General features: G+C 37.5%; 1 protein-coding gene across 4 annotated transcripts in view; it reads left to right on the top strand.

The window, feature by feature from the left end:
- Positions 1–4236: 4236 nt before the first annotated feature.
- Positions 4237–23897, top strand: part of LOC113091530 (NACHT, LRR and PYD domains-containing protein 3-like) — a 107242-nt gene continuing 87581 nt past the window's right edge. For all 4 annotated transcript variants that reach the window (XM_026257111.1, XM_026257110.1, XM_026257109.1 and 1 more), the window contains exon 1: positions 4237–4346. The gene's annotated coding sequence lies outside the window, so the exon portion shown is untranslated. The remainder of the gene's footprint in view (positions 4347–23897) is intronic.

Below are 23897 nucleotides of genomic sequence, written 5' to 3'. Positions count from 1 at the left end.
CCTTTGAGAGGAACAGTGAGAGAGTCAAGGAGCTACGACAACAATATGTCCAGGTATAGTGTATATTCAATTCGATGTCCAGTTCTATAAGCTTTGCACTTTGCAAGTAGGTAACCTTTACAGTAATAGATTACAGTACAGTATGGTATATATTACGTAATGCCATGATTTAAATAAACTTTGTTTCAGAGAGTTGTGAAACTGGAGGCCAATCAGGCACCTTGTGAATTCATATATATAGATGAGGCAGGATTCAATCTGGCCAAAAGGCGTCGACGTGAACGAAATGTAATTGGGAAAAGGGCCACAGTTGACAGGACAGAGAGGGGCAAACATTACCAGAGCCCCTTTCACACTGCCATTCCGGCAAAAACAGGGGTAAAGTGTTCCTGTAACTGTTCCCTGGTCGCTAGATTTGGCACTTTCACACTGCCAGTGATGACCAGGTATATATGCGTGCTTTCACACACAACCCTTAAAGATCCCGTAACGACACGTGAGAGCAGCGCGTGACGTGTAATGTACGAGTCGACAACGCTTAGCACGTTATACTTTAACTGAAGCAAGCAAACTATCTCTGAGTCAGCGCGGAAAGTGAGGAACTAATCTGATCTCTGCTTCATTACAGTTTGCACATATGTTTTCGTCGCGAATGTTGATCTTCCTTCAAAACAGCCGGTAAAAGAATCGCCCGATAACGCGCGTCATCACTTCGATACCGAATTAGATCTGGCTTTTGTTCACACAGCGCTCGTTCCGGATCGATTACCGCAATGTTACTATGTCCCCGACCCAGGTTCGATTCGGTAATCAATTCCGGGACGTGGTTGCTTTCACACAGAAGGCGACCAGGCAATGTTACGGGAATATTGCGGGTCCGACGTGCAGTGTGAAAGGGGCTCATGTGTGCAGCAATTGCAACTGCAGGATTACTCCTTCACAGATGTCAGGTTGGACCCTATAATACAGAGCGCCTCCTTGCCTTTCTCAATGATCTCCACCAGCGCCTGGTTTCAGAGCAGGATCAGGAGGGTGAAAACATGAGGACCTTTGTAATTACCTGGGACAATGTGGCTTTCCATCATTCGCAAGCAATAACAACATGGTTTGAAGTCCACCCAAGACTGATATGTGTCTTCCTTCCACCCTATTCACCTTTCCTCAACCCCATAGAGGAGTTCTTTTCTGCATGGAGGTGGAAGGTTTATGACCATCAGCCACATGACCAGATGTCCCTCCTTGAAGCCATGAATGCTGGCTGCAGGGACATCACCATTCATGATTGCCAAGAGTGGATCCGACATACCAAGCGGTTTTATCCCAGGTGCATCGCCTTGGATAATATCAGATGTGATGTTGATGAAAATATGTGGCCTAACCCTGAAGATCGCAGAGATTAGATACAGTAATTTTGTGCCTGGGTTTTTTTTTTTTTTTTTTTTTATCTGGGCTTTTTGCTGTTGTTTTTTTTTTTTGGTTCAGAATGCTCTAATGTGTTTCATGGATATTTTGTTCACTGTAAGCAATACTGTCAAACCTTTTCTGTTCTATCATACCGTGTTTCTTCTGTATCTCCTGCAGTAAACGGTAAAGGAAAAAATTTGCTTTTTACTGGAATGCTTTTGAATGTGAACATTACTGTACACTTGCACATACAGTTCCTAACCATGTAATTTAGTATAAAACGGTGGATTGCATGTTCTGCATGCAAATACCTGTAAAACTGAGACTGAAAAGTCTATGCAGTTTTTGTAATGTCAACAATAGCCAGTATTTTGAAACCTGGTGTACTTTGATTGACTGCATGTACCTTGTGAGGTGAAAACAAGTGTTATTCTTTGACAGAATAATTTAATTTTGAGTCAGATTTCCAGTGTTTTGGTAAAGTTGGTGTGTGCAGAGAAAGATGTGTTCTATTTTGAAATGAAGAGTTAGTATATATTTAACAAAATGTGTTTTTGAGAAGAAAATTATCCATTTGGCCAATTGTGTTTTGTAGGTGTTAGTCTGTGTTAAGAGTTTAGAAAAAGTATCTGAAGTATGGTTAAGCGCTTGTTAGCGATTGAAAAAAACTGTAATACAGAACGATAATTAAAGGCTCTAATGCACACCAGTATATGTTTTTATTGGCCTAAGACTAAACAGAAAGTAGGCGGCACAGTAGCTCACTGTTCTCTGCCATCTTATCAATTATGTCATCTTTATCAAGTTCCATAAGAATCTCCTTCTCTGTTGACATCAAAAGGAATGCTTCAAGGTTCTCTTGACTGAGGGAGGTTCTTAGAAGGTTCTTCACTAACTTCAGGGTGGAGAAGGTCCTCTCATAGGCAACCTGAGTAATAGATCGGATAGGAGATAGGAGGAACTTTTAGCCCAAACCAATGATGTGATAAGCATCAGTAAGCAGATTATACTGAGACAAGAGATAGCAGCATATTAGACAGTTTTGCATGTGAAACAACATCTGCTCACAAACTCTACACTTTCATCAGGAACCTCAGAGCCTTCCCCTGCTTCATCATTAATGTTGCAGTTCTCCATTAGTGATTGTTTCAGTCTTTCCCAGTGCCGTGGAAGGCTGATCAGTTCAGCTTGTAATGTCTCAACACTGGCACGTTCATAAAATAGCTGTAGGCACTTGCTGAGCTCCTTCACGGCTGTCCCTGGAAGTTCCTAGGATCCATGTGGAAGATATAAATGTGGGGAATTTAAATCCCTTTGAATGAGTGCTGACAGTCACAGTTCACTTTCACTGTCGATTTCGTGGTCGCACGTGCACTGTGTGAAGGGATCACATCTAAATTTGTCAATGAGCTCAGAATCTGTTGAGGAGCAAATTCAATTCAATTTGGTTGAAATGCTTGAACTGAAACATTTTGCAATCTACTTTCTTAAACTGTGCTAAATGTTTTGGGCCACACTAGTAGGAAGCATTTGAGCTGTGTTTATGATCAATTTACAGTGACTGTAAAATATGTATTTTAGGGATGGAAATGGCTTTTATATTTGGGACATGGTAATTGTGCTATATTGGGCTGTTTTTAACTACCATGGGATTGGGATGCACAATAAAAATGATGTAATACTGTAGTTGTGATGATTATTTTACCTTCCATGATCCCTCAGACACGATCAGGTGCAGTATTACTGACTCTGTCAAGTCTGCATCAAATCAAGCACTCTGTAATCACAGCTAAACTGTCTGATCAGTCAGGTGTTTGTCATGAGAAGAGCTTCACAAAACAGCTGTGGTTTGCAGACAGTTATAAGACTTGATGTTACAAATACATCTTTTAAATATACTGTTTGAACTCATGGTCCTGTTAGCACGGAGAGCTTGTTTCTTGGGTTGCATTGGTTTGTCACTCAATTCATTATCTTGTGCTTCATTCTCTCCTTCTGAATTATACTGATAAGGAGTCATCACAGAGTAGATATGTTTAGTCATGCTATATCTTACAATCAAAATATAGTAAATGTAAGTTAAAATGTAGCTGATGTAACCGGATAAAACTAGAAGTGTCAGGGTCTTAAAATATGTGGAAAGAGTCTTTAAAAAGGTCTTAAGGTATTAAATTGAACTCCATGATTCCTGTTTATACCCTGATATGTATTTTTCTTTTTAAAAAGGTTTTTATATTACGATCTTTGATACTATATAATTTTCATAATTCATCATCAATGTCTATATCAAACTAATACAAGCCTAAAAAGAGACAAAAAAAACCCCTCAAATAAACAGAATGGACATGAAATAAGGATAAGAAACTAATTGCAAAGCAATAGGACAAAAAACAATAAATATAAAATGCTACATACATTGCATAAATTACTTAATCTCCACTAGGCCTACTTCTATCTATCTATCTATCTATCTATCTATCTATCAGCAGACAGAATACACTCAGTCAAATACATCTGTACAGCTTTAAGAAAATGAACATCATTGTGTTTCTGAGGTTCATAAAGTACCTTATCATTGCTGCTCCGTCACAGAACTCAATTCTCACTTTAACACTGATTCTGAGCAGTGGACTATGAAACAACAAAAACTGTTATTAATTTATACTCCGAACTGAACTTCATCTGAGGATATCAAATGGACTGAGAAGGGCAGCAATGCGCCTTTAACGTTACAGGAGAATAATCCAGAAGACGGCGGTAAAGCAACACTCTTGGTCACCGTTAACCCTCAAAGAAGAAGACCACGAAGCCCTTGACCATTTATGTTAATGCAGCAATGCGCCTTTGACGCGTCTGTTTTGCTGCAGCTCACATGAGTTGAGGAACTCGACGGGAACATAAGAAAGTTTTGAAGACTTGTATGTAATAAACATCACATTAAGGTACGTTCATTTATCTGCTTCTGATACAGTTCATAATATTGTCGTTTTTATCTTTCATTTGTTAAATCCTATCTTTAACACATTTAGTGATTTGTGTCGCTTGTAGTTTATCTTTAGGATTATAATGATCTCGAGCTCTAGATTCTGCTTTTAGTTGAGGTTTATTTACGGATTATTTACAGTCGGAAATAAATAGTAATGGAGGAAATACAGATTTAAACTTATGTAGATCAGATTCACTGAGAGTTTGATCCTGAATTATAAAATGTATTTCTGCTGTAAAAACTCTTTAAAGTGTTTTGTTTGAGTGATGACGTTGAAAATAAAATAAAAGTAAAAGACTTACGATAACATTTTTGCATAAGTGAGCAGAAAGTAACTTTTTCTAATATTAAATGTCGCTCAGTGTCCAGTTATGATTAGGGGTGCACAATTGGCAGATGAATAATGCGCATCTAGTCAGTATAAAGCCCGTTATCTAATCAGCGGTAAATATCATCAGGTGCGTGATAGGGCTTTTGAAATGGCTAAATTCGAATTTTGTACTTGTATATTATAAAACTTTTAATTAAATTCGAATTTAAAATGCATAATTTCAGTTAGGGTGAAGAAAAGCTTTTGGCTTCTCTCCTGAGGCCACAATTAAGGGCTTATCGAGCAAAATACTAATGCATGTTTATTCAAACCATTAGAAACATGACTTTGAAGTGAATAATATTTAAAATAATGTATATAAACAAACTATAATTAAGTTGCTTAACTATAAACAAAACAGCATCATGTATGCATGCATAGTTTAATACAAAGGGGGTGAATCACACTGAGTAAATTTTTCATTTAAACACATGAGAGGCAGTGGGATGGATAACAACCCACCATACATTCTTGAGATATTTTAAAAAGTTGAACATATTAATTTTACATGGTTTTCTAAACATGTGGCTCTCTTGTGCAAGACACGAGTGCAATGGTGATAGAAGATATCCCTCTAGAAAATGCACAAAATGTGCATTCTGTGTGATCGGCTTGGTTTCAGTTTTGACGTAAACTGATCTTCTCCACATTAGTGCTGGACGGTATACAGGTTCATACCAAAAACCGGTGTATATTTTCTTTACGATATGATTTTTTTATATACCACCATACCAATGTATTTAATTACTCAATGTTTGGAACAAATGTTATGCTGCGCCGTGGCTGCCCGACACTGTTTCAGACGGACCCTTTACAATGTTGCACTTCTAAGACTGTGAGGCGTGGTGAGGGTAAACACAGTAGTTCTCTGGTGTTATGTTATAATGCCTGTTTCACACATACTCCGTCTGCAGTGCATATTGCGTTTTTTTTTTACGCACCCATGTTAAAGGATTCCAGCGTTCACACTGCACGAGGTTGGGGTCAGTCAGTGCATTCCAGGAGCGGTGCGTCTGCAGCAGTGCAGGTATTGTTTACGTATCGAGTCTATTTTTGCTTGGCTGCAGGCGCTGAATTAAAGTACTAGTGCATTGTTCGCGGGAAAAATTAACACTGATTGACATGGAAATGCAGTCATTTCACAATAAATGTTTACTAATTAAAGCCGTTTCACACGCAGCACATGGGTTTTTGGTAGTGATCTACGATCATGATTTTTCATGGCCGATTCCGATACCAATTTTTTTTACAAGCAAACTGGCCGATTCCGATACAGATTTCAGATTTTTTTTTTATTATCTTTAAGCAACAAACAAGAAAGAAGGAAAGTGTGCATAAACAAGATTTTTTTTTTTTTTTTTTTTTGGTATTTAATAGGACAAACTGGCTTTTGGCTATTGAAAACAATAACCGTAACCATCCAGGGAATTGGGTTGAAACTACATAGAACTGGCCTTAAATTAAAAGATTAACTGTAATCATGTGAAATTAAAGGCAATAACTGTATAGTTCTACAATCCAAACAACAAAATCAACACACATTCAATAAGATGTTTCTTAATCAATATTCAGTATTTGTTTTAGTTTTTAAATTAGCTTTAAAAAAAAAAAAGGTTTTTACCAGTGAGACTAAATAAAAGAATGCTATATAAATACATTATTCCAAATGTTAAAATCAAATGATGTTGGTGCGAATAAAACAAAGATGCAAAAAGTATTTCATTCATCCAATAAAAACCAAAATTAGGGTAATGATTCACATCTATATTTTTTTACTTGAGCCAATGAAAAATAAATAATTTATTGTCCCAAGTAAAAAAATATAGATGTGAATCATTACCCTAAAAAAATTAATTGGATGAATGAAACACTTTTTTGTGTTTGCTACGGCAGGTGATTTTTAAATCAAATTAAGTCTATGTAACTTCAAGGTAAAAGAAAAATAATCATCCTAATGCAGAACTAACGTTTACTTCTGGCTTTTCAAACGTGTATGCAAGTTCTACTTTACAAAAAAAAAAAAAAAAAAAACATTTCAGTTTTGTCACAGTTTAGTCCATTTAGTTTGTCATCCAACACATGAGAAGTTGATCTGAACATCTTTTCACGGTCTACTCGTGTTCAGGGCGTGGACTGGTACAGCTTTAGGGTGCTTTCACACTTGGTTCACTTGCCTGGTCCGAACCCAAGTTCAGTTGCTCCCCCCCTCCCCCTGCTGGCCTGTGTTCATATTATAATATTTGAGTCCGGACCGCGGTTCGCTTGCATCATCAAGCCAGCAACTGTTTACCCCATTGCTTGGTAATGACAGCAAATGCATGGCAAATGCATAACATTACTCTCTGCACTTTTATGTATTACGTTTTTGAACTGTTTGTTTTGTTTATAAAGCTACGGTAAATAACGGCACTTGCGTCTGTCTTATGAATGTACTGAAAATGCTCTAAAGAACATTGAAGGCGAACATAAATGAGATGTACAGCTCTCTGCTTGCAGCTCGTCAGTCACGCTCATCAGGAAAGTGAGTGAAACACACACAAACACACATTTTCATCAAATAATTTGTCATCAAAAGCTTACCGCAGACCACCGTTTTTAAGCGAACTCGGGTACGGTTCGCGGGTGCGCATCAGAGTACGGAAGACAGTGTTCACATCATCCAAACGAACCAAACTCTGACATCAATCGAACCCGGGTGCTCACCAAAAGTGCTTGTGTGAAAGCACCCTTAGTGCATGCAGAAAAGGGGCTATTATTTGTGCACCAGTACACCAACAGCTAATCGCTTCCTGCTATCTGTGCCTCAGACATGAAGCTCTGCATTTCCAGTGCTGAACGGCTGCCCGTGTCCTGCACACAGATTTCAAAATACTTCCACACAAATGACATCGCGAACCATTACAATGTAGTCTGTGCACACGAGCGTACTTCCAGAAAAATCGGCCAAAAAAAGACCAAAAACCAGCCGATTGCGTATTTTAATAATAAAACGGTTGGTTCCGATTTATGGCCGGTCAACCGGTGCATCCCTAGTTTTTGGCTAGGTTTAAAACAAGAAAAAGTCCACTTTTAGATAAACAAAGAAAACAATATATATACTCACTTTTATGGAGGCAGAAAAACAAATTTCATTAAAGGCCATCTTTCAATTTAATTGATTAACTTAATTTATACAGAATCTTGAATGAAAATGTTAATTTAAAAAGACACACATAAGAATACATATGTTTTACAACACCCACGGGCAGAAATTAAGAAAAAAAATGTACCTATTCTAAGCTACGCTCCAAAAAACAAACAAAAAAACACCTTTTCCCAGAGAACGCGTCATGTGACGCAACGACAGGCAAACATAGACACTGCCGCCCTGGTTCTCAGTGTGGGGTCTGAGAGGTGGTAACAGAAAAGAGAGTTTGTCGTTAGCGTTATTATAGTAGGTTTTTGTAACCATGACTATTTACATGAACAGCATATTCCCGTCCTAACCGGAACACTAACTGCTTTCATACACGTACTCCGCAGTACATGCAAGCTCATTTACATAATGTCCGTCGGAAATACTAAGAAGGGAGTAGTATAACAGCCGGCTAAGTTCGAAATTCCAGCATTCATTTAAAATCTGGGATCTAAATTAATTATTTTAAGACACATGTTGCTGGCATAGATGATGACAATCTACATGGATGCTTGAAAAACAACAAAGTCAACAGAAATATTGCTAAATATTAGGGATGCACGATAATATCGGCACAACATCGGTATCGGTCGATAAAAGCTTAAAATGACCATTATCGGTATCGGCCGATATGAATATTTTTGCCGATGAGCCAAACCGATATTCTCCAAGTGAAATAATTGACCTGTTTTTCAGATGTGAATGTCTGTCTACATTTATAAAATAATAAATTTATGGTAGAATCAGTACAGAAAAGATACATGGATTTCTCTTCAGTAAAATTAAAGTTTAAATATATCAGTATATATTTGTAAATATATCAGTATATATTTGTATATATATCGATATCGGTATCGGCATCGGGCAAAATTATTTAGAAAATATCGGCATATCGAATATCGGCCAAAATCCAATATCGTGCATCCCTACTAAATATGATTTATTAAAGATACTGCAATGTGATAAAAATGGAGACAATGTTAGCCACAATTAGCTACATCCTGATGTCACTCCACCAATTCTCCTCACACGACAACTCTATCTCTCTCCTCTGTCCATTTACCCTTCCCCTTAACTCTTCCTGACCCCCCTCTCGCCTAGGCGGCTCATAATTATATGGCAATGGCCCATCATAAGAGTTGACACTAACCCCAACTGCAACCTCTTCACTGTCTGACTCAGTTACGAAGAGATGATGTTTACCGTCACTTCCGGTTGCGTCACTTCCAATCAGAGCGTTTTTGACAGCGGAAGTAATTTTACTCACAATTTCTTTTAAAAACTTTTTTAATGCACATTTAAGATTAATTTCTTAACGCAATTCAAGTTCCTACACTATTTATCTACACGTCTGTTCACAGGGATCTTCAACTTGAAAGATGGGCATGAAGACCTGTGGGATTGCTTGTGATAAAGATTTAAATGCAAAAGGCACGAGACTGTTTCTGTCTGTGGTGTTTTAATTTGAAGTATTTTAACAAGAAAAGTAGGCTAATTATTGTGTTTAAATGTTTAGCCGATTGCTTGAGCAGCTTATTATACAAACCTAGAAGAAAAATGCATGAATAATGCGTTGTTTATATTTGAGTTTAAACTAATGTCTATAACTATGAAAGATTGTTCCTGTTCTGTGATAAAATACTTTTTACAATGCTGAAAAAAAAAAATGTATTTTTTTTTTTTTACATGATAAGTCAAAACAATGAACAAATGTTGTGTTTGTGGACTAAACAGCCGCGGATCAGTAGCGGACTTCAAATGCGTCGTATGTGAAAGCACAATGAGTCCGTGCTGTCGACTGCATATACTGAAGACGGAGTATGTGTGAAACAGGCATTACAGGGAAGATGGATGCTGTAGAACTAGAACATGACACAGAAGAACTTGTGCCAAAAAGAGGAGCCTGGTCTGTTGTTTGAAGGGTTTTTGGTTTCCAAAAAAACCAACGTCGACCAATCAACCATTTTATGCAAGTGCTTGGAAGATGAACTAGCAGAAAATGCATTGTACACCTGATTATGCATGAAAAAAAATGTCATAAACCGGGAAACTGGCATAATTTAGAAAAAAAAACGTTATATAAATTTTTGTTCAAACCGCCCAGCACTAATATACATTTATGTTCTCTTTTTTTTCCACAATATTTTGAAAGCACATCGCTGCAGCACTGCATCTACTGGCTTCAACTGGATAGGCTAACAAAAAAATTATAATGCAATGACATTTACATTGTCATTGCATCTCGTGCGGCACTGATAAAGGCCAAAATATACTTCGTCCACGCACCGTCTGCATCATGTCATTTTCGTCATCAAGAAGGCTCGTGGACAGCCATGTCCCCTGCCCATGTGCAGCCAATTTTTGAGACCGCGTAGATGGTGCATGTACAACAGTGCACGCACGAGGTGAATGATGAGAGAGAAGTGGTACTGCGTGTCGAGCTCATCCGCCTTTTCAAAGCAACCTCCTAACATTCACACCTAACATTCAAATGCAGCATTTTTGTATTCGAATGTGGATTTTTATTTTAAATTCAAATATAATTTTTTTTGACAGCCCAAGTGCGTGATTTCACATAGAGCAGCTGTTAATTCACGGAGCAGTTGATAACTGACAAGCTGCGCAAATCCAAGCTGATAATGATCATGGATTTACGCAGCTTGTCAGTTAACGACGGCTCTGTGTAGTAACAGCTGCTCTATGTGAAATCAAGCACCTGATGGAACTTACTGCTGATTAGAGAACCGGTGTCCTGACATTTTATCCTACCCGTCAGATTTTCCTACCCGGGTTTACTGGGCATGCGCACATCAATATTGCGTCCTTTTTCTCATGATAAACAACGATATTTAATCTATCTGCATTACTGTAAGGGTAGGTTTAGTGTTGGGGTAGGTGTAGACTTTATTAAAAATGCAATCTAATTGGTAGAAAATAATATTTTTTGTTGGTTTTCTGTAGCTGAATCCCTTCTAGCTACAACTGCGAATATAACACATAATTACTGTATTTGCAGTACTGTAAGGGTAGGATTAAGATTGTGGTATGTGTAGATGTTAATGAAACATTAACTTTACAGTAGCATTTTTCGTTGTCGAATTGTACTACCCCCTGTTTTAGTGGGAGGTAGGAAAATCTGACAGTGTAGGACAAATCGACAGAACAACCGCTTTACTGACGAGATGCACATTAATTATCGGACAATATATATATAGTTCACCCCTAGTTATAATACTGTGTGATATCTCAAGAATTAAAATCGCTTAAACTTGTTGTCAGCACCGACACGTGACTTTTATTAATATATACTGGATTGCCACATTATATTTCTCAGCAACGAGAAATCAATGTTTTTTAAGCATCTAAACTCAGCGTCATTGTTTGTAGAGAGAGACCGACGCAGACAATTTACACATCTCTTACTCTCTCTCTCTCTCTCTCTCTCTCTCTCTCTCTCTCAAAATGGGCATATTTGAAAAAATGTCATTGCATCACTGGATATAGCTGTTGGTCATTTAACATTTCTATCATAAAACGTATAGTTAAAAGTTGTTCCTTGCGCAACCATAGATTAGCGCAAGCTTATTCTCACACTTTAATAGTATTTATAGCAATAGGCTGTGTGACTATGAGAAGATATTACCTCAAAAATGTACATCAGTATGCAGATTTCCCTAATGCTCTTGTGCCAACAATTATCCCTCTGTGTGTTAGCATTCATGCTGTTGGTTGCCGACCCTTGATCTGTACACTGATAAATATAATATACAAATAAGGGGCACTGGCACTTTTTCACAAAGAAAAAAAAATATATCAAATGTACTAATGATATGACAAATAAAATAACAGTGTCTATTTACACTAAGTGTAAATAGCCTGCCTTATTGGCTGAATATATTTGCACCAACTATGTCCACCAATGTGTGTTTGGCTAGTTCATACTGCAAAAGACAACCAACAATCATCAGCTCCAGTGAAGCAGATGTGCCGTATTCATTTTGATGTGATTGACCCGAGTTCGAATATGCCTTTTGGCTTACTTTTTTTTTCTCCCTTTTCAAATTTCAAATCACATCAGAAAAGTGTTTATTTTCAATAAAAATGAAAAATATAATAAAATAGTTGAAAATAAAGTATCTGGTAGGGTTAGAACAGGTTTTTGTTACTTTTAGAAAAATGCTGCATTATGGCCGCTTTACTACAATACATCTGAAGGTACTATTAATAAACAGTTGGAGTAGAGCTGTAGTATTAGGCTGGTGACACACTGGCTGCATGGCGTCTCTGCTGCGTGTCAGGAGCGTGGCGGCTGCCTCGCATTTTCTGTGTCTTTACACAGCAGAATCGTGCCTGATAAGGTGCTGGCGCGCTGCCGCTACTGTAGGTGACAGAGGGAGACCGCCGACAGACCAGGCTCTTGTCTTCATGACAACAAAATCAATTTTTTTTTACACACCTACACCTACTGATAAAGGACACCGTCAACAGTATTGACGACAAAAGACTATGTTAGACAGGTGCATTATTTGAAAATTGATATTTATTTATTTTTTAAATTACATTTATATCTGAATTTATGTCAACCTATAGACTTTCAAATATCAAAATGTCATGAATTATTATGTATTTGTGTACAAAATGACATAAATGTATTTTCCTATTATATTTTGCTCTACAAGCTCTAACCTGTTAACATGTGTGCCGAATTAAAAACGGACACGCCACACAGCTGAGACGCTCGTGCCACGCATCCAGTGTGTTGCCGGCCTTACTAACGAACAACTGCAATAGATCTGCAGTATTACTGCAATACAGCTGAAGTAAGACTACAGTTATACTGCAATAAACCTGCAGTTGTACTGTAATATATAATACAACTGAAGTACAATTCAATAACTGAAATGCAATAGTAATAAAATGACACTAAAATGCAACCAGAATATTCAAAATAAGTTTTATTTGCACACAACTGCAATATGATGAATCAAGGATACAAAACAACAGTGAATGCCTCAAACAACAGTGCAACAATGATTTTACTTTTCACTAGTGGTGGGCATAGATTATTATTTTTTAATCTAGATTAATCTCACTGTAATCTGGGAATTAATCTAGATTAAAATGGCTCACTTGAATTCTTCCAAAGGCATTCAGAATATGAATGATACCCAAATAAAATAATGACTAAAAGTAAGTCTTTTAGAACGGGTTTATCAAGCTAGGTGGTGCATTAGACCATGGGCTCATCTCTTGTTTCCAAAATGCATCACAAAGTGCTTGAGAAAGCTGTAAACTAATTCCACATTGCACACGGTGCAGACAACCTTACGCCTGTTTCACACATACTCCGTCTGCAGTGTATATGTGTTGCATATTTTTTTTACGCACCCATGTTAATGGATTCCAGTTGCGTTCCAGGAGTGGTGCGTCTGCAGCAGTTCAGCGATTGTTCACGTACCGAGTAGCGGACTGCAAACGTGTCCTGTGTGAAAGCACAATGAGTATGAGTCCGTGCTGCTTCAGCACCACATACGTAACGCACACGGACTGCATACGCACTGCTGACTGATTATGTATGAAACAGGCATGTCTTGTCGAGTTTTCCATTGGGAAGCTTCTTTAAAAAAAAATCCCTGAAGCAAACCCGGCATCTTAGCTGCATCCATGTTAGCACGTCACGTTTGATGTTGTAATTTCACAGTAGGCATATACACAGGTGCGAAGACTCATTCTATCCCCCTACAGATTCGGCTAGGTATACATCCGCGCTAAAAAAAGTGAAAGTCATCATAGCTTGCTTAGTATAGACCCAGCTCCCAACACATCTTTGAGAATAGATTAACGGTGATATTTTTTAATCGCCCGATAAGAGTCTCACGTTAACGCAGCACGTTAACGCCGATAATGGCCCACCACTACTTTTCACTAAATGTAAATGTTAAAATAAGTGTAATTGGTGTTTATTTATAAATCATGCAATCATGCACATTTCTTCCCTCATTATTCAGGCAGATTTCATTTTCTGAAGAACTTATACTCATTTTTCCGCTGGGGTCTTGTGACTTTATCTCAGATGTGGAAACCCTGTTTTGGATGTAGTCTGGAAAAAACAAACAAAATAAAACTTTTTACACTTACACTTTACACTTTCACTTTTCACTACAGGTATATTTAATATGCATAAAATAAATCTTGAATTGTGATGTCAACAATGTTTGTGAAAAGTATTCATGCTTTTCCCAGTCTGTTTTTTATGGTATGTTGGTCAGCATTAATAATGACTACATTTACATGGACATCAGTAGTCCAATTATTTACCTTATTCTAAATAAGACAATATTATGATTAAAGGGTTTACATGAGTTGCTTTTAGAATATTTCTTTCATGTTCCTGATTTATATGTTAAAGGCTTGTTCATTGTTCGATTAATGGCACACGTCATTAGTTTCCCATGCAACCATCCGACGTTTAGGGTTGGTTATCATTGTAATTTGAGCAATTCTGATTCCAATTCTGCTTATCGAATCCGGTTCTTATCGATTCTCGGTTCCAATTCCGAAATGTTTTTGGATTAAAAAAAAAGGCAATAATACTTTATGAATAATGCTTTTACCTTTTATTCTTGCCACATTTAGGCTATAACCAGTAGTCTGTAATTGTTAACTATGACAATTCATCAAATAATGAAATAAATAACATTTAAAAGGAATGCATAAAGAAATTACAAACCAAAATTATTTAGGTCTAACACAAAAAAATACAATATAAAATATATAACTGGCGGTTACTACTGGAGGCAGTAAGCGAGATTAAAAAAAGTCAGCAGTTCTTTTGAAGAAAGATCAGCATGTCTGCCTTCTCTGGAAGGATGCGTGATCTCTCTGGGCTAACTGTATCCCCCGCAGTAGAAAAAACCCTTTCGCTGGGGGTAGAGGAGGCCTGTGCACAAGGGTATGAGAGGGCTAGTTCAGACAGGTGAGGATACGTGTCCCTTACATTAGTACTCCACTAGTCAGAAACAAGTGACTGTTTAAAAATTATTTTTTAATTGACTCATTCATTCAAGAGTAATTCAAAATGGTGGATTGTCCATTAACTAAACAAACAATTATAAATAATACACTGAATCAATTTTTTTTAAAGTGACTGAATGACTGAGTGAATATTTTGTTAATATTTTGAAATAAACAAGAACATGTTATCTTGTAGTTGCCTGAATGTATTTAAGCGAGATCACTATTTTAAATAAATAAAGTAAACACAACTGATTGTCAGTTTATCCAGAATTATGCGGCTCAAATTCATCTGTGTTTTGTACCTGAGCGTGAGACGCTGCTATTGCTAATATTAGCTGAATCTGGTGCGCTGTCGCAGGACTCGTGGCTGGGAGAGTTACACACGGTGCGTTCCATATACCTGAAGCAAAATTATGTAACGTTAGCCTAGTGTCGAACATAAACTCATGAAAATGCGTCTGCTAAGAGGTGTAGTCTACGTGATACCACTAGAAAAGACCAAGGATTTCCGTATACCCACTTAAAAAAGCATGAGGACACGTAACAACTTGGTTTTGTGTCTGAACTTTGGAACTTGATGTATAAAGCAGAACGTCACGGAATTTGGCTATTTTGGAATTTGAATGACTACAGTTGTTCTACGCGTCTCTGGGAATGAGCGCTCAATATGTGCATTTTTGTCATACAAATACACATGATGTTCGCTGTGTTTTCCCCACATGAGTTGCTTTTAGAATATTTCTTTCATGTTCCTGATTTATATGTTAAAGGCTTGTTCATTGTTCGATTAATGGCACACGTCATTAGTTTCCCATGCAACCATCCCACGTTTAGGGTTGGTTATCATTGTAATTTGAGCAATTCTGATTCCAATTCTGCTTATCGAATCCGGTTCTTATCGATTCTCGGTTCCAATTCCGAAATGTTTTTGGATTAAAAAAAAAGGCAATAATACTTTATGAATAATGCTTTTACCTTTTATTCTTGCCACATTTAGGCTATAACCAGTAGTCTGTAATTGTTAACTATGACAATTCATCAAATAATGAAATAAATAACATTTAAAAGGAATGCATAAAGAAATTACAAACCAAAATTATTTAGGTCTAACACACAAAATACAATATAAAATATATAACTAGCGGTTACTACTGGAGGCAGTAAGCGAGATTAAAAAAAGTCAGCAGTTCTTTTGAAGAAAGATCAGCATGTCTGCCTTCTCTGGAAGGATGCGTGATCTCTCTGGGCTAACTGTATCCCCCGCAGTAGAAAAGACCCTTTCGCTGGGGGTAGAGGAGGCCTGTGCACAAGGGTATGAGAGGGCTAGTTCAGACAGGTGAGGATACGTGTCCCTTACATTAGTACTCCACTAGTCGGAAACAAGTGACTGTTTAAAAATTATTTTTTAATTTAATCATTCATTCAAGAGTAATTCAAAATGGTGGATTGTCCATTAACTAAACAAACAATTATAAATAATACACTGAATCAATTTTTTTTAAAGTGACTGAATGACTGAGTGAATATTTTGTTAATATTTTGAAATAAACAAGAACATGTTATCTTGTAGTTGCCTGAATGTATTTAAGCGAGATCACTATTTTAAATAAATAAAGTAAACACAACTGATTGTCAGTTTATCCAGAATTATGCGGCTCAAATTCATCTGTGTTTTGTACCTGAGCGTGAGACGCTGTTATTGCTAATATTAGCTGAATCTGGTGCGCTGTCGCAGGACTCGTGGCTGGGAGAGTTACACACGGTGCGTTCCATATACCTGAAGCAAAATTATGTAACGTTAGCCTAGTGTCTAACATAAACTCATGAAAATGCGTATGCTAAGAGGTGTAGCCTACGTGATACCACTAGAAAAGACCAAGGATTTCCGTATACCCACTTAAAAAAGCATGAGGACACGTAACAACTTGGTTTTGTGTCTGAACTTTGGAACTTGATGTATAAAGCAGAACGTCACGGAGTTTGGCTATTTTGGAATTTGAATGACTACAGTTGTTCTACGCGTCTCTGGGAATGAGCGCTCAATATGTGCATTTTTGTCATACAAATACACATGATGTTCGCTGTGTTTTCCCCCACGCCAACTCCACCCTCGCCACGACAGATGATGCCCCCAACTAGATGACTAGATGCCGACTGTATGTATACCCAGTTCTTTGATAATTGAAACCGGTTCTAAAATGGAACCAGTTCTCGATACCCAACACTACCGACGTTCCCTCCAGAATTTCACATATAAACATACATTTTTCGTGATGATGTCATGTAGAGTTTTGGGTGTTTCATTTTTAGTTTTATGAAAGCTTCAGTTGTAGTAAATTATTTTTATTGCATACAGATGATGGCGGTGTTGAAGCTCTTTTGTATGGCGTTAAATGGTTGACCACTGTGTGTGTGTCCTATCGTAAAGTACGATGAATTGTACTACATGACGGTGATAATGTGATTACATATCTATACTGCACTTCAGTAATGCAACTAAAAGAGAAAAACTTCATGTCTTTATTTCTGTTTACTTTCAAATATGACTTAAGCTGGATTAAGTTAATCAAAAATCTCTGATACATGGTACTGTAGATCCTTAATCAGAGTATTGTCTCAGTAGTGTTAAAATCGGATGATTGTTGTCCATGTAAAGGTACTCAATGTCTTTGAACACCTCAGGTAAAAGAAGTTAAAAGGTTGGTTCCCCCAAATATGTCATAAATTACTCACCATCATGTCGTTCCAAACCTGCAAGTCTTTCAGTCATCTTCAGAACACAAATTAAGATCTTTATAATGAAATCTCTGTTCGTCACTGATAGTCCATACCACTACCCCTTGCACAATACCATGCATTTCTAGAAAAAAAAGCATAGATACAATCATGTTTAAATACTGTAGAGAGTGCTCCACAATTATTTGCCCTCTTTATCATTTTGGTTTTTCATTCAGAATTATAACATAACTTATAAGTAAAAAAAAAAAAAAACAATAATAATAATAATTGAAAAATATATTTCCTCCACAGTCATTGTGCCGCCTTCATTTAATACTTTGTAACCTATAACCCCCTTCACAAAAAAGGGCTAATCCATGGCTAGGTGTGCGTTACATGATTTTAATGCATGAGGTGGAGGAAATGAACCACCTAATCTGAAACTGGTTGACTCCGTTGAAGTCAATTAAAATTATATATTACACACATGTTAAAGCTAGGTTAAAAATTTAAGTTAAAGCTTGTGTGTTTTGCACAAACGCCTTACTACAGTTGCTCCTCCGTTTCTCTGGCCACTCTGTGTCTGCCTCCTCTCGCCCTCCGTCACAAACATGACACCGGCTTTGAGCAAGGGGCAAGGAACTCGACCGGAAGTTGAAGTCGGGTGGGGGCTGCCATCTTTTAGCAGAACTTCACTTGCGTTAGCATTCCCATTGACTCCCATTCATTTTGGCGTCACTTTGACAGCGAATAACTTTACATCTGAGGCGTTTAAAGACTCTGTTTGTCCATTATTTATTTCTAAAGATACACGACAATGTATAAAGGGCTCCATTACCTTCTATGTTACATTATGGCCCCGTATAAACAGTTTTTGTAAAAATAGGCTAACGATTGCGTCATAACCACTCAGCTCTCTGTCGCATTACCGTACAGACATGTGGAGAAGCTCGCAGGCAATTAACTTAATATGGCGTACTGGCGTTACATTTTAAAATACTATACAAAATAATTAATCAGAATACTTACTCCTGCTCACTCCCTCCAAAGAACTCCCCGCTCAAGCTCGCCGTCTCTGCAAGATTAACGATGGCAGTTTTCAAGCACAGCCACTTAGAAGATTTACATCTGTCAGACAGGTTGCTGACATCATCAAGCTTAGTTTGAGTCTGCGCGTCAGAAACAGAAGTGCTAAAAAACGCTAAAACTGGGCTTCATTTGTCTCAATTGAGTTCCAATGGGGTCGCTGTGTCCATTTCTTTTACTGTCTATGGCTTTGAGTGTGACTGGCTGATGATTGGCTGTTCTGCCTTAAGTCCCGCCTCTCTTGGGGTTTTATCGGCCAGCTCGTGCTGAGGAGGCGGAACCTTATGGTTATGGTTATTTACATCTCCCTTTTCCAGGGACTTTGAAAGAGTGTTCATGCTTTTGATGTTTTTAAAGCTTGATGTGTTTGGGAAGATGTTCTGTTATCATTTTGTTGACATGTCGATTGTTTTCGGTATTAGATTTCGTTTTTTAGACTAATGCTAATAGCTATTATTGGGATATTGTTCAGCAGCTAGCTAAATTAGGTTATGTAACGTTATGTGGCATGCAATATATAACATAAATGTGATGAAGAACGGAATTGACGAGGAGGGGGGACAAACTGCCATTGTTAAGCAGTGTATTTATGGGTTCATTGCCAGTTCAACTGATTTTGATATTTTGAGCATGTTTGTTGATTAGCTGAATACTTTTGTGGATACTTACCTGTTGTGTTTGATTGTAACGTTACCTGTTGAGGAGAAAAAAGTGAGAAATGATGACATTGTTTGCGTACATGTTGAAGAATCACTGTAAAACCTGATTGCCTTGATTGTAAAACTCAAAAAGTAAACTTAACTCAAACCATTTGAGGAAACTGATTGTCTTAAACCATTTAAGTTGAAAAAACTAACAGTTATGAGTACTCTGAACTTAATTCAGTTGAGTTCACCGAAAGATTTACATTGCAATTAATTGATTAACTAAGTGCTGATTGTGAATTAGTGATGAACAGCTGCTGTTAACAAACAGAATCACTGAAGAAAAGAGAAACACAAGAACTACCACAACTTACTTCAGACACAGCCTTAGATGAAATCAACTGAAATAAAATACATGAAATCTCTCAAGATCTGATTAAACAACCCCACAAACAGCATCAGCAGCTCCACTTATTAATAACCAGACTGACTTTATTTCTGTCAGACGTCTACAGAAGATCTAATTGAGAATGAAGGTTTAGATGTTGATTTATTGTTTCATTTGAAGTAACCATGTTAGAGATCAGTGTCTGCTTTAGTTGGGCTCTTGACCCTTGATTTCAGCCTTAGTCTTTTCTCTGGCTGTTATAACCATGTGTTTCTAAAACACATTTGTTGTAATTCAAAAGCCCAGAAGAAATGCCATCAAGTGTTAACCTGTACCTAGGTGTAGGTTGTTATACTTTATATTGGTGATGATAATCATCAATTATTGAACTGTACAAAGGGCTAAGTGTTTCAAGGTTGCCAATCAGAGCCAGTGTTTTTACACACATGCCAGCACACTCGCCCATAAACTAGTGATGGGATTTATGGCTCTTTGAGGGGATCTGGATTTCCGCGATCCATTCCTTTCAAAGAGCCGTTCAAAAGCCGCTCTTTTTAAATATTAAGTCAGTTTTAAGAAGCCAGTTTGGGCGCATCTCAGTTTATCCTGGAAATAATCACTGGGAGGAATGATGAGGTGAGATTTGTAGTCAAATAATTAAAACTCAGATATCACACACCAATATCTGAGTTTGAATTATTCTGAAATATTGATTATTACCTCATTTGTCATGTGTGGACTATATTCCATAGGGTTGCACAAATCCCTCTGCTTAGACAGTGACATCACTATTTTGTATTTACCTTAAGTACAAAGTGTGTGTGTGTGTGTGTGTGTGTGTGTGTGTGTGTGTGTGTGTTTATAAAGCTACGTTGACTTATGTTATTCATACAATACCTACTCACAAATAAACATCAAAAACAAAGCCGGCTGCAATGAATTTCTGTGCAAAACAGCTTTTACTACAAACACTTCCACACAAGAACATTGTTATCACACAAGAACATTTAGATTTTTTTTTTTTTTTACTGCAGTAAGCATATGACGGCAGCATGCACACGTCATGGCTCCGCTCTTACCCAATGACAGAGGCACGCAGGGTTTTTTTCCTCTGGAGTACTCACGTGAAGAATGTGTGCACAACTAATAACTAATATCATACCCCTATAACTGTTCTGTCTCGTGGAGGACATCATTTGTGTGCATCTGTGTCAAACGCGCATAGAAAAAAAGAACGACAGAAAGAACAGCTCCCCTCCAGCCGCGACTCGGCTCCCATCGTTCATGTTTATGAGCCATTCAAAGGAATGGGTTCGTTCCCGAACGTCACAACTCTACCACACACACACACAACAACTAAACAGAGATTCGCAGCAGAGATGGCGAGTCAGGAGCAATCCTATGAAAAGTTGGCATTTTCAAGGTGGACATATGCAATACTTCAAATTCATTGTGTTCAAAGGCAAGAATGTGCATGTAATGTGTGCATTATGTCCAGGAGCGAAGAATTGACATCTGACATCTGTTGTAAGCAACTCTAATTTAAGCATCTCACAATGACACATGCATCTACAAAGCTAGTGGCCAAAAACACTTTTCTTACAAAGATAATACTTGAAGTGCAGGATAAAACTCTTGCTGTCTGTTGACGTGCAATAAATATCGAAAGTTATGTGCGAACACCTGTCTGTTCTACTCATTTCAACCGACTTGTTAAAACTGCTCAAAAATACAAATTCTTTGACATAGCAACTTTTTTTTTAACACTAACGCAAATAGTTACTTTCCCTGGTAATGAGTTACTTTTATTATAGAGTAATTCAGTTACTAACTCAGTTACTTTTTGGAACAAGTAGTGAGTAACTATAACTAATCACTTTTATAATAGTGCTGTTTCATAACGCGCGGTTATATTTACGTGCCGCCCTGCACCGCAAATTTCCACGAGCACATCTGGAATGGATGAGGAAAGGCAAGTTTATTTATATAGTACATTTCGTACACAATGGTAATTCAAAGTGCTTTACATAAAAGAAAGTAAAATAATAATGAAGAAAAATAATAACAAGAATAAAACAAGCATTTAAAATGAATAATAAAAAAAAAGACTTTACATTAAAAAATAAAATAAAAAAACAGTGAAAATATTGTGCAATCAGTTCGGACATTACACAGTGCTCATTCAATAAATGCACAGCTAAACAGATGAGTTTTGAGTCTAGATTTGAATGTGACTAGTGTTTTAGCACATCTGATCTCTTAATAACTAAAGGCAGACTCTCCTTGTTTTGTGTGAACCCTTGGTATTTCTAACTGACTCGATCCTAGTGATCTGAGTGGTCTGTTAGGCTTATATTCAGTGAGCATATCTGAAATATATTTCGGTCCTAGGTCATTGGGAGACTTAAGTACTTTAAAATCAATCCCAAATGTAACTGGAAGCCAGTGTAAGGACCTGAGGACTGGTGTGATATGCTCAGATTTTCTGGTTCTAGTCAGAATCCTGGCAGCAGCGTTCTGGATGAGCTGCAGCTGTCTAATGGTCTTTTTGGGAAGGCCGGTGAGGAGCCCATTACAATAGTCCACCCTGCTGGTGATAAAGGCATGAACAAGTTTCTCCAAGTCTTGACTGGAAACAAAACATCTAATTCTTGCAATGTTTTTTAAATGATAGTATGCTGATTTAGTTACTGCTTTCTTTGACATGACTACTGAAACTAAGGTCTGTCTCCAGAATCACACCAAGATTCCTGACTTGATTTTTAGTTGTTTGACCCCTAGAGTCAAGGTATGCATTCACCTTGAACACTTCATCTTTGTTTCCAAATGCAATGACTTCAGTTTTTTTCCTTATTTAACTGAAGATAGTTCTGGCACATCCAACTATTAATTTCATCAAGGCATTGGCAGAGGGAGTCAATGGGGCTGTAGTCATTTGGAGAGAAGGCTAGGTAAATCTGGGTATCATCAGCATAGCTGTGGTAGGCAATTTGGTTCTTTCTCATTATTTGACTTAGTGGAAGCATATACAGGCTAAACAAGAGCGGTGCAAGAATTGACCCTTGTGGGACTCCGCATGTCATGGACGTCCACTTAGACTTATGCTCTCCTAGACTCACATAATAGCCTCTCCCTTCTAAGTATGATCTGAACCATTTGAGTACCATCCCAGAAAGCCCGACCCAGTTTTCCAGTCTCTCTAGTAGTATGTTATGATCGCCGGTGTCAAATACAGCACTGAGATCTAGCAATACCAGCACCGATATTTTGCCAATCACAATTTAAGCAAATATCATTGATTATCTTAATGAGCAGTGTTGGGTATAGTTACTTTGGAAAGTAGTTAGTTAGGTTACAACGTTACCATCAATTAAAAGTAATCAGTTATGATACAGCGTTACCTATTCATAAAAGTAACGAGTTAGAGTACTCATGCGTTACCAAAAATTAAAAGCAGTTAGCAGCGGCTCACACATGACAGACACAGCCCCCGGCCCCTTTAAATGCACCTAGAAGTCGTGACTCCCGACAATGAATAACGTCAGTCATCCGACTAAATTAACACTGCAGGATAACAATAACAGGAAAGACAGTCAGCAATAGGCTATTCCACATGGCGTTTTATTTATTTATTATCACAGAACATATTATTAATCAAAATTCGCACCTTACGTTACCCAGCCCGGGTAGCCTAGGCTACTGTATATTATGAGCACCACAAGAAAACTCCTGATTTTTCTTTAACTTTAAATAATGCAGTTATCAAAGTACAATTATGCTTACTTGTAAACACAACCTTAAACAGGCTTGCAGATTTAAATCCATTTAGAAATGATGAACAACCAGCCAGCCAGCGATCTAACAGAAATTAACAGCTGCCTGTCAAACAAAAAATGATAACAAACCGAATTAAATCCTTCATTGCCACACAGGCAAATGACAAATCGCTTAATAGCCGAACTAATTATTATTAAAGTGTCACTCATAGTCACAAGCCTAAATTCGCTTTAACACAGTCCTCTTACATTTACTCTTCAAAGTAGTGATTAAAACGTAGCGTTAAATTTGAGGTAGAATTTTTGGCGGTCGACGGAAGCTTTTCACCAACT

This window comes from Carassius auratus, unplaced genomic scaffold (genome assembly GCF_003368295.1).
Source record: "Carassius auratus strain Wakin unplaced genomic scaffold, ASM336829v1 scaf_tig00214205, whole genome shotgun sequence".
NCBI lineage: Eukaryota > Metazoa > Chordata > Actinopteri > Cypriniformes > Cyprinidae > Carassius > Carassius auratus.
This window is presented reverse-complemented; position numbering and strand designations above follow the sequence as displayed.